The sequence below is a fragment of the Macaca nemestrina genome, chromosome 17 (genome assembly GCF_043159975.1).
Source record: "Macaca nemestrina isolate mMacNem1 chromosome 17, mMacNem.hap1, whole genome shotgun sequence".
Classification (NCBI taxonomy): domain Eukaryota; kingdom Metazoa; phylum Chordata; class Mammalia; order Primates; family Cercopithecidae; genus Macaca; species Macaca nemestrina.
Genome location: NC_092141.1, coordinates 60503115 through 60518159, shown reverse-complemented (window position 1 = coordinate 60518159; position 15045 = coordinate 60503115). Strand labels below are relative to the sequence as shown.

Sequence of the window (15045 nt, the reverse complement as noted above, 5' to 3'; positions counted from 1 at the left end):
AGTTTCTCTGAACATTCTTTTCATTTTGGTTGTGAGATCTTCTGCTGCTCTCTCCTGCACCCTTGGTAGATTCTATGCTGACTTTTATTTTTCTCCTCTTATATGCTCTCATTAGAAAATCTCATCCTTTTGTGAATCCAACTGCTGCCCATGTGGGGTGATTCCCAGGTTTATGTCGCCAGTCCTGTCTTCTCTACTACTCTTTAAATTTGAAAACAAGGGCCGGGTGCGGTGGCTTACGCCTGAGATCCTGGCACTTTGGGAGGCCGAGGCAGCCGGATCACTTGAGGCCAGGAGTTTGAGACCAGCCTGGGCAATATGACAAAACCTTATCTCTATAAAAAATACAAAATTAGCTGGGCATGGTGGCAAGCACCTGTAGTCCCAGCTACTTGGGAGGCTGAGGCTGGAGAATCACTTGAACCCAGAAGGCGGAGGTTGCAGTGAGCTGAGATCGCATCACTGCACTCCAGCCTGAATGACAGAGTGAGACTGTCTCAAAAAACAAACAAACAAACAAACAAAACCCAACTTTGGGTCAAGCATCCATCCTTGACCAATTAGCTGTAGCTAGGGAAGTGGAGTCCTACAAACACAACGAACCACCATGAGAATCATGGAGATGAATGGGGCAGGAGAATTTACCAGAGGAAGCCTAGAGTGGAGTGCTGGACAGACCACCATGTAAAGTTACCAGCTGAGGACATTGCTACTTGGATACCCCCACGGGTATTTCACCATCTTCCTCTGAACTCATCATTTTCCCCTGAAAACCTGAATCTCCTCTTCTCCTAGTCCCCATGAAGGGGCTGTCATCTACCAAGTCACCCCACCTAGAGATCTGAGAATCATTCTGGAATCCTCCCTCTCTATCGCCAACCCAAATACTTCTAGCTATTCACCATGTCTCTCTAATTCCACCTTCTAAATATTTCTCTTGTCTGTTGCTACTTCAGTTTTCTGAGCTCAGACCCTCCTCACAGATCTGGAACATTGCAATTGCAATAGTTTCTTTCTTTCCCTTCCTTCCTTCCTTTCTTCCTTCCTTCCTTCCTTTCTTTCTTTCTTCTTTCTTTTCTTTTGACAGAGTCTTGCTCTGTTGCCCAGGCTGGAGTGTCCAGCTAAGTTTTGTATTTTTACTGGAGACAGGGTTTCGCCATGTTAGCCAGGCTGGTCTTGAACTCCTGACCTCAAGCAATCTGCCCGCCTCGGTCTCCCAAAGTTCTGGAATTACAGGTGTGAGCCACTGCTCCTGGCCTGCAATAGTTTCTTAGCTGGTCTCTCTGCTTCTAGTCCTGCTCCGCTAATCTACTGTCCTCACTGCTGGCAGCATCTGCCTTTGTTTTCCTAAATGAAATAGATTATTTTCTGATTACATTAAAAATACATGTTCAGTCGGGTATGGTGGCTCAATCTTGTAATGCCATCACTTTGGGAGGCTGAGGCAGGAAGATTGCTTGAGGCCAGTATGGGCAACATAGTGAGATCTCATCTCTATAAGAAATTTAAAAATTAGCCGGGCATGGTGCCATACACCTGTTGTCCAAGCTACTGGGGAGACTGAGGTGGGAGAATAGCTTGAATCACGGGAGGTCAAGGCTGCAGTGAGCCAAGACCCTGCCACAGCACTCCAGCCTGGGTGACAGAGCGAGACGTGTCTCAAAGAAAACAACAACAAAAGACATAATCATTTTAAAAATTAATAAGGAAAAAAATAAAAAGAATGTAAACTTTGCCTAAAATTTTACCACCATGAAAGAACTATGTTATTTTGGTGATCATTCTTCTTTGCATTTTTCATTCCTGTTTTTAAAAATTATGTATCATACATGCAGTGAGTGGGTTTTTTCCACTCTCCAGCTTCATTGCAGGACATGCCTTGCCTTGCACATTATAGCTGTAAATACAGAGTTGCCTATAGTCTCTTTTAGTACACCATGTTGTTTCTCACCTCTCTGCCTCTGCTTATGCCTGATACGCCCTGTATTAATTTCCTAGGGTTGAAGTAACAAAGTGCAGGACTTAAAAACAGCTGAAATTTATCCACTCACAGTTCTGGAAGCTAGAAGTCTGAAATCATGCCCCTTCCAGAACTTCCAGGGGAGGATCTTTCCTTGCTTCTTTCAGTTCCTGGTAGGCCCAGGCATTCCTTGACTTGTATAGCACAACACCAAACTCATGTGGTCATCTTCATGTGGCCATCGTCTCTGAGTCTGTGTGTCTTTATATCTTCACATGGCATTATCCCTGAGTGTCTGTCTCTGTGTCTAAATTTTCTTCTTCTTAAAAGGACACCCAGCCAGGCATGATGGTTCACATCTGTAATCCCAGCACTTTGGGAGGCTGAGGCAAGAGGATTGAGGCCAAGAGTTCAAGACCAGCCTGGAAAGCATAGTAAGTCCCCGTTCTCCACAAAAAATACAAAAATTTGCTGGGCGTTAGTAATGTACCTCTAGTCCCAACTACTCGGGAGACAGACAGAAGGATCTCTTGAGCCCTGGAGATGGAGGCTGCAGTGAGCTATGATTACACCACTGCACTCCAGCCTGGGTGGCAGAGCAAGACTCTGTCTCAAAAGAAAAAGAAAAAACAAAAAAGGACACCAGTTGTATTGGATTCTAGCCCACCCTACTCCAGTATGCTAAGGTTCCCTGCAGCCTCAACATCCCGGGCTCAAGCAATCTTCCCACCTCAGCTTTCCAAGTAGCTGAGACCACAGATGTGTGTCACCACACCTTGCTAATTTTGTTTATTTTTTGTGGAGATGGGGTCTCACCATGTTGCTGAAGCTGGTCTCAAACTCCTGGACTCAAGCGATCTTCCTGTCTCGGTCTCCAAAAGTGCTGGGATTACAGGCATAAGCCACCACATTTTCAATGACCTTATTTCTAAATAAGGTCACATTCCGAGGTACTGGGATTTAGGACTTCAACATGTCTTTTGCTGGAGGGTGACACAATTTAACCCATAACATACCCTTTTCCATTTTCTCATCTGACCAACCTCTCTTGAACCTTCACAGGCCAGCTGAGCCGCCATCTCTTTGAGGAAGTTTTCCCTGAAGCCCTGAGGTAGGCCTGTGTTCTTCCATGGCGGCCACATCAGCACGCAGCACATTTAGTTGTCTCCACATATGGGTTGGTTTTCCTTACTTAAAATATCCTTATCATCCCTTGGGGGTAAGGACTGTATCTTTTCCATCTTTAATATGCCCAGCACTTGTCTCTTATATTAATTAGTTCAAGACTAAGTGGGTTGGAGGCTCAAAAATACAGTAGCTTGCCAGGCATGGTGGCTCATGCCTGTAATCCCAGCACTTTGAGAGGCCAAGGCAGAGGGTCACTTGAGCCCAGGAGTTCAAGATCAGTCTGTGAAATAGAGCCAGACCTCATCTTTACAAAAAAAATACAGTGACTTAAGGAGGAATAGAAGCTCATTTCCCTCCCTCATAGCAGTCCTGAGTCGAGCAGTGCAGTTCGGTAAGGATCTTGCCCCACCTGGCCATCTGAGGACTCTAGTTCTTTCCAGATTGTTGTGCTGCAAATATAAGGACTCTGTCCTCATCTGCTTGACAGAAGCTGGATAACAGGCACATCTGTCTTCCAGGTTGGAGGAAGAGGGAAAAGACTGTGGGAAAATACATGCCTGGTGCCTAAAAGTTCAGACCCAAAGCGGCCCTCATAACTTCTGCTCATATTCTCTTGCTGAGCGCTTAGCCACATGGCTACACTTAGTTGAAAGGAAGGCTAGAAATGTGTCATCAATTGAACAGCAATGACTGTATTACAACTCTGTTATAGTTCCATAATTCCTTATCTCCAAGTTCTGAAATCTCAAAAGCTGTGAAAATTGAAAGGTTGTGTGTGTGTGTGTGTGTGTGTGTGTGTGTGTGTGTGTTGTCGTTGTTGTTGTTGTTGTTGTTGAGACAAGGTCTTTCTCTGTCATCCAGGCTGGAGTGCAGTGGCATGATCACGGCTCACTGCAGCCTCAACCTACCAAGCTCAAGGGATTTTCCCACCTCAGACTCCCAAGCAACTAGGGCTACAGGTGTATGCTATTGTGCCCAGCTAATTTTCTTACTTTTGTAGAGACCGGGGTCTTGTTATGTTGCCCAGGCTGGGCTTGAACACCAGGCTCAAGCGATCGTCCTGCCTTGGCCTCCCAAAGTGTTAGAATTACAGGCATGAGGCCAGCCAAAAGTTTTTTCTTAAGTTTGGCACAGACTCAAGTGGTGGCAAAATCTGACTTGAAATGACATGAGAAATTTATAGAGACATCTATAAAGACTATTTATAGTCTTTATAGTCTTTATTTCATTCTCTTAGAATGAATATCAATGTATTTTATTGCAGAAGTGCCAACATATTTGCTTAAGCTCTCCCCAGACCCCACTGGGGGATTGAATAATATGCAGTGTGTGGAGCATATTATCTCTCTGAAAACCAAACACTTCTAAATTTCAGGGCTCCTCTTAGACCCACGCAAGAGGACCCCACACTTTGGAGGGCCTTACTTTGCCCTTCTTCTAGATAGCCCTTGCTAATTAGGTAGGCCTGTGAGGCAAAATGAAGGGCCTCTAACCACCTGAGCACCCCTCAACTCTAGACCATGTCCCAGGTACCTGAGACACTGGAGTTTGCTGCCCAAGTGGTCCGCAGCCTGTGTAGATCTCTTTAATAGGTCAACCTTCTGGATGGGTGCAGGGTGGGGGTTACTGCTGTCATATGCACTCTTAAGCCCAAGACATAACCAAAGAGCAGCTGTTTGCAGCAGGTATGGATAGAGGCTGGTTGTGCAAACTAAAATGTCCACACACGTGCCCATGAAACCACTCAAGGTAAGGATAGAATCGAGTGTGCAAAGAGAAAGGGGACAGAGTAGTTATCCAAAATTGTAAATTTGACCCTGGCCATACCTATCAACGTAGGACAGAGCACAGTTCTTATTTATTTATTTTTCAAATAGAGATAGGGTCTCACTGTGGTGCCCAGGCTGTTCTTGAACTCCTGGGCTCAAGTGATCATCCTGTCTCAGCCTCTCAAAGTGCTCAGATAATAGGCATGAGCCACCACGCGCAGCTCAGAAGACAGTTCTTATTTAGTAGCTTATTAACTTGATTTACATATCGTAAATATATTAGGCATGGATGTGTGGGCCTCCAGGCCTGTGTGTTCAAGTGAGTCTGTACATCAACCCCAGATATTTTGTTTATTTTATTTTATTTTATTTTGTTTTATTTTTTGAGATGGAGTCTCTGTCGCCCAGGCTGGAGTGCAATGGCGCGATCTCGGCTCACTGCAACCTCCACCTCCCGGGTTCAAGCGATTCTCCTGCCTCAGCCTCCTGGGTAGCTGGAATTACAGGTGCCCATCAACATACCTGGCTAATTTTTGTATTTTTAGTAGAGACGGGGTTTCACCATGTTGGTCAGGCTGGTCTCAGTCTCAAACTCCTGACCTCAGGTGATCCACCCACCTTGGCCTCCCAAAGTGCTGGCATTACAGGCATGAGCCACCGTGCCTGGCTGAGCCCCAGAGATTTTAGAGAGGGACTGTGTACTCGTGCTATGGGAGAACAGGAGAATGGACCCTACAGCTTGGTTCCTGGCACTTAGTAGGTACTTGATAAAGGACTGCTGAACTGAAATAAGAACAAGAACTAGCTCACAGGCTTACTGGAACAATCACAGATAGTGTATGTGAAAGCCTGACGTGAATTATGAAAGGGTCCCTGAATGTGGAGGAGGAGGAGGAGGATGGACGGAGTGGAGAAGTTCAGGGAGACCCGAGAGTAGATGTAGAGTCGATGACTGAACAACAGAAGATGCCAAATGGTATTTGACAAACTACTGAGGAATATTAGCAGTTGCATTCGTTATGAATCTTGTTGAAACACCAGAAACCAACTCAAGATAGCTTAAACAAGTTGGGGGCAGAGGGGAGGATGAAGAGAAGTGGGTTAAAGGGTACAAACATACGGTTAGACAGAAGGCATAAATTCAATGTTTGATAGCAGAGTAGGGTGACTACTGTTAATAAAAATGTATTGTATTGGGGGGATGGATACCCTAAAAACCCTGACTTGTTTGTTATGTATTATATACATGTAATAAAATGTCACATGTACCCCATGGATTGTACGAAAAACAAGATAGCTTAGCCAGGCGTGGTGGCTCACGCCTGTAATTCCAGCACTGTGGGAGGCTGAGGCGGGCAGATGGCTTGAGCCCAGTTCAAGAACAGCCTGGGCAACATGGAGAAATCCCATCTCTACAAACACAAAAGAATTAGCCGGGCACGATGGTGTGCATATGTAGTTTCAGCTTGGGAGGCTGAGGTGGGAGGATCACTTCAGCACAGGAGGTCAAGACTGCGGTGAGCTATGATTGCACCACTGCACTCCAGCCTGGGTGACAGAGTGAGACCCTGTCTCAAAAATATATATACACAGTCCCAGCCTGTAGTCCCAGCTTCTGGGGGAAGCTGAGCCCAGGAGTTCGAGGCTGCAGTGAGCCGTGTGTGTGTGTGTGTGTGTGTGTATCTATACATACATAAATGTGTATAATTATATATGTGTATATATGCACACATATACATATGTGTATATATGCACACATATATATACATATGTGTATATATGCACACACATATATACATATGTGTATATATGCACACACACACATATATATAGCTAGAACAAAAAGAGGGGGAATTGATGAAAAGAAAATAGAATGCACTCAATCCAGACCTCCTCTCACAGAGCAAGTTGTAATCTACTTCTCATCTCTGCTTCTTTTTTCTTCAGGTCTGATGCATTTTTCTTTATCTGCAGACCAGCTCCTCACACCACCAAATCTCAATGGAAAAATGTGACATTCCGGATTCAGCCACCGAAAGAGAGGTTTTTCCCCCCTCTTTGTCCTTCCTTCTTTCCTTCCTTCCTTCCTTCCTTCCTTCCTTCCTTCCTTCCTTCCTTCACTTCCTCCCTGCCTCCTTCTCTCTCTCTCTTTCTCTCTTTCTTTCTTTATTTCTTTTTTTGACAGGATATCATTCTGTCACCCAGGCTGTCGATCACTAGGTACCATCATGGCTAACTGCAGCCTTGACCTCCTGGGTTCAGGCGATCCTCCTGCCTCAGCCTCCTGTATAGTTGGGATCACAGGCTCATGCCGCCATGCCTGGCTAATTTTTAAAAATTATTATTATTATTTTTTCCAAATCTGTTGGTCTTTTATTGTATTATTTAAATATCACAAATAGGTAGGAATCATCCAGCATCCTGTTTCTGTAGCTGGACAACTCTGAGATCTTATTCATCAGCCTGCTGAACAGTTCCCTTTTCAGAGACATAGATACCATTCAAAGATTTCCTGATATCCTTGTTTTTAACTGTTGTGGCTTGCTGAATCAAAGCTGCTGAATTTGAAACAAGCTCAATGTAATTTCCTTCAAGGATGAATTCATCTTTCTGGGCTTGAGATACTGAACAAGCAACACGTAGTCTCATCTGAACCTTGTGGATATATCTTTCACCCAATAAATTTTGGATTTCAACAAGAGACCCATTCTCCTAGATAACAACGTTGATGGGGAAGTGAGCGTACACGGACCTCATCTTGTAACTGAGGCCCAGTGTAACACCCTTGATCATGTTCTGTTCATGACTACAAATAGTCTGAACAGCAGCCAGTTCCTTTCTGTTACCCCACCGTTTGTCAACCCGGAGCCTCTTTTTTTTCTTTTCAAGAAGACCGAGTTCTATACTGATGTGACTGAAGTCCCTCCACAGGGTTCCTCTGGGGCCCTTCACAATAACTGTGTCCCTTCAGAGTAATGTCAACATTTTTTGGAATGTTGACAGTCTGATTGCTGAGAATGGTCTTCATTCTCACAGTAGACGTGGCTAAAAATTATTTTTAGAGTTGGGTCTCCCTATGTTGCCCAGGCTAATCTCAAACTCCTGGGCTCAAGCAGTCCTCACACCTTGGCCTCCCCAGGTGCTGGGATTACAGGTGGGAGCCACTGTGCCAGGCCTTCTGCTCCCCACTTAACCCCTGGCAACTACTAATCTGTTCTCCATTTCTACAATTTTTTTTTTCAAGGGTGTTATATATATAATGGAATCAAGCAGTATGTAGCCTTTTGGGATTGACTTTCTTCACTCAGCATAATGCTCAGGAGATTCATCCAGTTTGTTGCATGGGTCAACAGTTCATTCTTTTTTATTGCTATATAGTATTCCATGGTATGGATGTACTACAGTTTCTTTAACCATTCAGCCATTGATGGACTTTTGAGTTGTTTCCAGTTTTTGGCCACTTAGAGTTGCTATAAACACTCATGTATTCTTTTTTGTGAACATAAATTTTTATTTCTCTGGAATAAATTCCCAAGAATCCATACAGTAGTTCCATGTTTAGTATTTTTAAGAAACTGCTGGCTGGGCGTGGTGGCTCACACCTATTATCCCAGCACTTTGGGATGCCGAAGTGGGCAGATCGCTTGAGCCCAGGAGTTCAAGACTAGCCTAAGCAACATGGCAAAATCCCATCTCATACAAAAAATTAGCTATGCATGGTGGTGTATGCGTGTTGTTCCATACTGCTTTGGAGGCTGGGGTGGGAGGATCGCTTGAGCCTGGGAGGCAGAGGTTGCAGTGAGCAGTGATCACGCCACTGCACTCCAGCCTCAAAACACACACAAAATTTTCCAAACTGTTTCTACAGTGGCTGTATCCTTCTACATTTCCACCATCAATGTGTGAGTGACTTAGTTTCTCCACATCCTCACCAACATTTGGTGTTGTCACTTTTAAAAATGTTAGCATTCTGATCGGTGTGTAGCCATATCTCATTATGGTTTTATTTTACATTTCCCTGTTGACTAATGACATTGAATAACTTTCATGTGCTTATTTGCCATCTGTATGTCCACTTTTGTGAAGTATCTCTTCATGTCTTTTGCCCATTTTCTAATTGGATTATTTGTGTTTTTATTGTTGCATTTTTAGAGTTCTTTAATATTTTATTTACTAGTCTTTTGTTGGATAAGTGGTTTGCAAATATTTTCTCCTCTCTAGCTTGTCTTTTTGTCTTTTTACAGATTATTTCACAAAAGTTTTAAGTTTTGATAATTTCCAATTTATCAATTTTTCTTTTATGGATTGTACTTTGGTGTCAACTTTAAGAGCTGTTTGCTTAGTCCTAGACCGTGAAGATTTTCTTCTATTTTTTTTCTAAAAGGTTTTTTTTTTTTCTTTTCTTTTTACTTTTTTCTTTTTTTTTTTTTTTTTTTTTCTGAGACAGGGTCTCACTCTGTCACCCAGGCTGAAGTGCAGTGGCACAATCACAGCTCTTGCAGCCTTGATCTCCCAGGCTCAAGCAATTCTCCTGCCTCAGCCTCCGAAGTAGCTGGGATTACAAGCATGCGCCACCACAACTGGCCAATTTTTGTATTTGGGTTTTTTTTTTTTTTGTAGAGATGGAGTTTCCCAAAGTGCTGGGACTATAGGCATGAGCCACCACATCCAGCCTACATGTTTATCTTATATCCTGTGACATTCTTGAACTCACTTATTTCTAGGAGGTTTGTTTGTTTTTGTAGACTCCCTGAGATTTTTCTGTATATATAATCACGTCACCTGCAAATAGGAAGAGTTTTGCCTCTTCATTGCCAATCTTTTATTTCCTTGTCTTATCTTATTGCACGGACTGGAGGTACCAGCACTATGTTGAATAAAAGCAGTGCTTTATTTCCACTATTAGGGGCAAAGCACTCAGTCTTTTACCATTAAGTATAATGTTAGTGGGTTTTTCACAGGTGCTCCTTATCAAGTTGAGGCCATTCCCCTGTATGCCTATTTTTTCTGACAGATGTTTTTTGTTTGTTTGTTTGTTTTTGTTTTTTGTTTTTTGAGATAGAATTTCGCTCTTGTTGCCCAGGCTGCAGTGCAATGGCACGATCTTCGCTCACTGCAACCTCTGCGTCCCGGGTTCAAGATATTCTCTTGCCTCAGCCTCCTGAGTAGCTGGAATTATAGGCATGTGCCACCATACCCAGCTAATTTTGCATTTTTAGTAGAGATGGTGTTTCTCCATGTTGGTCAGGCTGGTCTCCAACTCCTGACCTCAGGTGATCCGCCTGCCTCAGCCTCCCAAAGTGCTGGGATTACACTACACCCCGCCAGTTTTTTTTTTTTTAATTATTAAATGGGTGTTGAATTCCATCAAATGTCTTTTCTGCATCATTGATATGATTATGTGGGTTTTCCTCTTTATACTGTTAACATGGTGGATTACTGATCACTTTTTGAATATTGAATCAGCCTTGCATCCCTGAAATGCAAGTGTATAATCCTTTTTCTATATTGCTGGAGTCCATTTGCTACTATTCTGTTAAGGATTTTTGCCTGTATATTCATATAGGATATTGGTTTATAGTTTTCTTTTTGTTCTACTGTCCTCATCTGGTTTTGATAATATCAACCTTATAAAATTAATTGGAAAACATTTTCTCTCTTCTGTTCTCTGGAAGAGATTGTGAAGAATTAAATTCTTCTTTGAGTGTTTGGTAGAATTCTCCAGTGAAACCATCTGGATCAGGAAATATTGAGAGGGAGGGAGGATGGTTTTTATTACAAATTCAATTCTCTTAATGGTTATAGGGCTATTCAAATTAAACTAATACCCTAAAATTAAACTAATTTAAGCTAATACCCTTAAAAAAAACCTCTACACATATAAACTCATACTGGATGAGTTAGGTAGTTTGTGTTTTCAGGGAAATTGGTTTATTTTATTTAAGTTGCCAAATTTATGTGTGTAGAGATTTTTTGGAGGATATAAATTTCCTAGGGCTGCTGCAACAAATTAACACAACTTAATAACTTGAAACAACAGAAATTTATTCTCTCACAGTTACGGAGGCCAGAAGTTCAAAGTCAGCATCAATGGTCAAATCAAGGCATTGGCAGGACCACACACTTTTCAGAAGCTCTATAGAAGAATTCATTTCTTGCCTCTTCAAGTTTCTGGTGGCAACCAACATTCCTTGGCTGGTGGCCACATTGCTTCAATCTCTGCCTCCATGGTTGCATTCCCTTTTCTTTCGTCCACAAGTCCCTCTGTCTCTCTCTTATAAAGACATTTGTCATTGCACTTAAGGTCTACTAGGATAATCTCATCTCAAGATCCTTACTTAATCACATCTACAAAGACCCTTTTTCCATATAAGGTAATATTTACAGGTTCCCAGTATTAGGACCTAATTAATGCTTTGGAGGCCTACTGAGGCTGACTAATGGCCTCCAAAGATAATTCTCTATTTCTCTTTATTTCCCTATTATTAAGTTCCATAGTGTTTCCCTATTATCCTTTTGATGCCTACAGGGTCCATATATCTCTTCTTTCATTGCTAATATATTTCTCCTCTCTTTTAAAATTTGTCAGTCTTGCTAGAGATTTATTGATCTTTTCAAATAATTAGCTCCTTGTTTCGTTGGTTTTCTCTTTTTCTTTTCGATTTTGTTTCTTTTTTAATTTTCAATTTCATGGATTTTTTTTTTTTTTTTTTGAGACAAAGTCTCTTTCTGTTGCCCAGGCTGGAGGGTAGTGGCATGATCATAGCTCACTGCAGCTTCCAGCTCCTCAGCTCAACTGAGCCTCCCACCTTAGCCTCCCAAGTAGCTGGGACCACAGCTGTGTACCACCGTGATTGGTTGATTTTTAATTTTTAATGTTTTTTAGAAATGGGGACTTGCTGTGCTGCCCAGGCTGCTCTCAAACTCCTGAACTCAAGCACTTCCCCCACCTTGGTCTCCCAGACTGTTGGGATTATAGGTGTGAGCCACCATGCCCAGCCCTGCTCTTATCCTATTATTTCCTTCCTTCTGCTTGCTTTGGATTTATTTTTTTCCCAGGTTCTTGAGGTATGAGCTTAGATCATTGATTTAATAAAGACTTTCCTACTTTTCATTTATTTTCTTTTTTCCTTTCTTTCTTTTTGAGACAGGATCTCGCTCTGTCACCCAGGCTGGAGGAGTGCAGTGGCACAATCTCAGCTCCCTGCAGCCTTGATCTCCCCAGCTCAAGTGATCCTGCCACCTCAGCCTCCTGAGTAGCTGAGACCACAAGGACACGCCACCATACCCGGCTAATTTTTGTATTTGGGTTTTTGTTGTTTGTTTGTTTGTGTGTGTGTGTGTGTGTGTGTGTGTGTGTGTTTTTGTAGAGATGGAGTTTCGCCATGTTACCCAGGCTGGTCTCAAACTCCTGGGCTCAAGCGATCTGTCCACCTCGGCCCCCCAAAATACTAGGATTACGGGCATGAGTTACCATACCAGCCTCTACTATTCTAATATGTGCATTTAATGCTATACATTTTCTTCATCTGTGTCCCACAGATTTTGTTACGTTATATTTTCATATCACTGGCTTCAGTGTATTTTACAATTTCTCTTTGCCAGATGCAGTGGCTCATACCTGTGATGTCAGCACTTTGGGAGGCAGAGGCAGGTGAATCACCTGAGTGCAGGAGTTGGAGACCAGCCTGGGCAAAACAGGGAGACCCCATCTCTACAAAAAAATCCAAAAATTAGCCAAGCATGGTAATGTGCTCTTGTAGTCCTAGACACTCGGGAGGTTGAGGCTGCACTGAGCTGTGATAGTGCCACTGCATTCCAGCCTGGGCAACAGAGCGAGAGCCCATCTCTAAAAAAAGAATAAATAAATAAATAAATAAATGTATATATTATTATATGTACTATGTATACTATTATATAATAGCATAATATAATAGTATACTATTAATATATTATATATTAATATAATATAATAGTATACTATAATAGTATACTATTATATAATATATAATAATATATGTAATACATATACATATATATGTGTATATTTATACATGTATTATATATACACATACATTATATAGATGTGTGTATATATAGTATATAAAAATAGTTTTTATATATACATATATAATTTCTCTTGAGACTTCCCTTTTTGGTCCATGAAGTACATAGAAGTGTGTTGTTTAGTTTCCAAGCATTTGGAAATTTTTCTGTTACCTTTTTGTTATTGATTTCTAGTTTGATTCCATTGTGGTCAGAGAACACACTTGGTATTAATTCAGTTGTTTTTCATTGGTTTATTTTATGGCCCAGGATATGGTCTATTTTGAAATGTGTTACCTGAGTAGTCAAAAAGAATGAACATTTTGCTGTTGTTGGGTGGAGTGTTCTATAAATATTCTATTAGATCCTGTTGGTTGATGGTTTTGTTGAACTCTTCTATATCCTTGTTGATTTTCTGTCTAGCTGTCATATCAACTATTAAGAGAGGAGGATTGAAGTCTTCAGCCACAGTTGCAGATTTTTCTATCTCTCCTTTCAATTCTATCAGTTTTGGCTTCATATGGATTGCAGTTCTGTTGTTTGGTGCATACACATTTAGGATGATTTGTTTTCTCGCTTCTCTTATATCATTGTACAATGTCTCTGTCTCTAGAAAAGTTTCTTTGCTTGAAGCCCACTTTATCTGACATATATACACATACACGATATATATATATATATAGCCACTCCTGCTTTCTTTTGTTTCATGTTTACATAACATATCTTTTTTCATCTTTTTACTTCCAATCTACCTTTATTGCTATACTTACAATGACTTTCTTATGCACCACATCTAGTTAGGTCATGTTTTTTAATCCACTCTACCAATCTCTATCTTTTAATTAGATATCAATCTTTTAATTGCATTTAGACCATTTACATTCAATATAACTATTGATATGTTAGGGAATAAGCCTACTGTTTTATTTTTTTGTTTTATGTTTGTTTTCTCCCCTTTTTTTTTTTTTTTTTTTTTTTTGTCCTGAGATGGAGTCTTGGTCTATTTCCCAGGCTGGAATGCAGTGGCATGATCTCGGCTCACTGCAACCTCTGCCTCCCGGGTTCAAGTGATTCTCGTGCCTCAGCCTCCTGAGTAGCTGGGATTACAGGCAGCTGCCACCATGCCTGGCTAGTTTTTGTATTTTAAGTAGCGACATGGTTTCATTGTTGGCCAGGCTGGTCTTGAACTTCTGACCTCAAGTGATCCACCTGCCTCAGCCTCCCAAAGTGCTGGGATTACAGACAGGAGCCACCATGCCCAGTCCACTTTTAATTTTTCTATTTTCTTCTCCCTACCTTCCTGTGGGCTACTTGAACATTTTCTTTAGAATCTTTTTTTTATTTATCTGTAGTATTTGGGGGTATTTCTTTACATGTAACTTTTTTTTTTTTTGAGATGGGGATCTCACTCTGTCGCCCAAGCTGGAGTGCTGTGGCACCATCTCAGTTCACTGCAGCCTCTGCCTCCTGGGTTCAAGTGACTCTAATGCCTCAGCCACCCAAGTAGCTGGGATTACAGGCAGGCACCACCACGACAAGCTAATTTTTGTATTTTTAGTAGAGATGTTAGCCAGGCTGGTCTCGAATTATAGGCCTCACATGATCCACCCGCCTTGGCTTCTCAAAGTACTGGGATTACAGATGTGAGCCACCAAACCTGGCCTACATGTAACTTTTTAAGTGACTTATCTAGGTATTACATTGTATGTACATGGCTTAATACAGTGTACTGATTTTACCAGTTAAAGTGAAATATAGAAACCTTACCTCCCAAGCTGGACATGGTGACTCACTCCTGTGATTCTAGCACTTTGGGAGGCCCAGATGGAAGGATCCTTTGGACCTAGAGTTCAAGATTAGCCTGGGCAACATAGTGAGACCTTGTCTGTAAAAAAGTTTAAAAATTAGCTGGGTGTGGTGGTGTGCCTGTAGTCCCAGTTACTTGGGAGGCTGAGATGGGAGGATCAGTTAAGTCTAGGAAGTCGAGACTGCAGTGAGCCATTATCATGCCACTACACTACAGCCTGGGCAACAGAGTGAGACCCTGTCTCAAAAAGAAAAAAAAAAGAAATCTTACTTCTCTTTACATCCCTTTGCCCACCTTCATTTATGATATGATTGCCTTAAATATTTCCTCTGCAT

The 15045-nt window shown here is 41.8% G+C and overlaps 1 long non-coding RNA gene and 1 pseudogene across 1 annotated transcript in view; one reads left to right on the top strand and one right to left on the bottom strand.

Annotated features, from left to right (window-relative positions):
- LOC105472428 (uncharacterized) overlaps positions 1-15045 on the top strand; it is a 55636-nt gene that overhangs the window by 31943 nt on the left and 8648 nt on the right. The window contains exon 6 of the long non-coding RNA XR_011615779.1: positions 3023-3071. This is a non-coding gene — a long non-coding RNA (uncharacterized lncRNA). The remainder of the gene's footprint in view (positions 1-3022; positions 3072-15045) is intronic.
- LOC112424981 (large ribosomal subunit protein uL6 pseudogene) lies at positions 7309-7885 on the bottom strand (annotated as a pseudogene).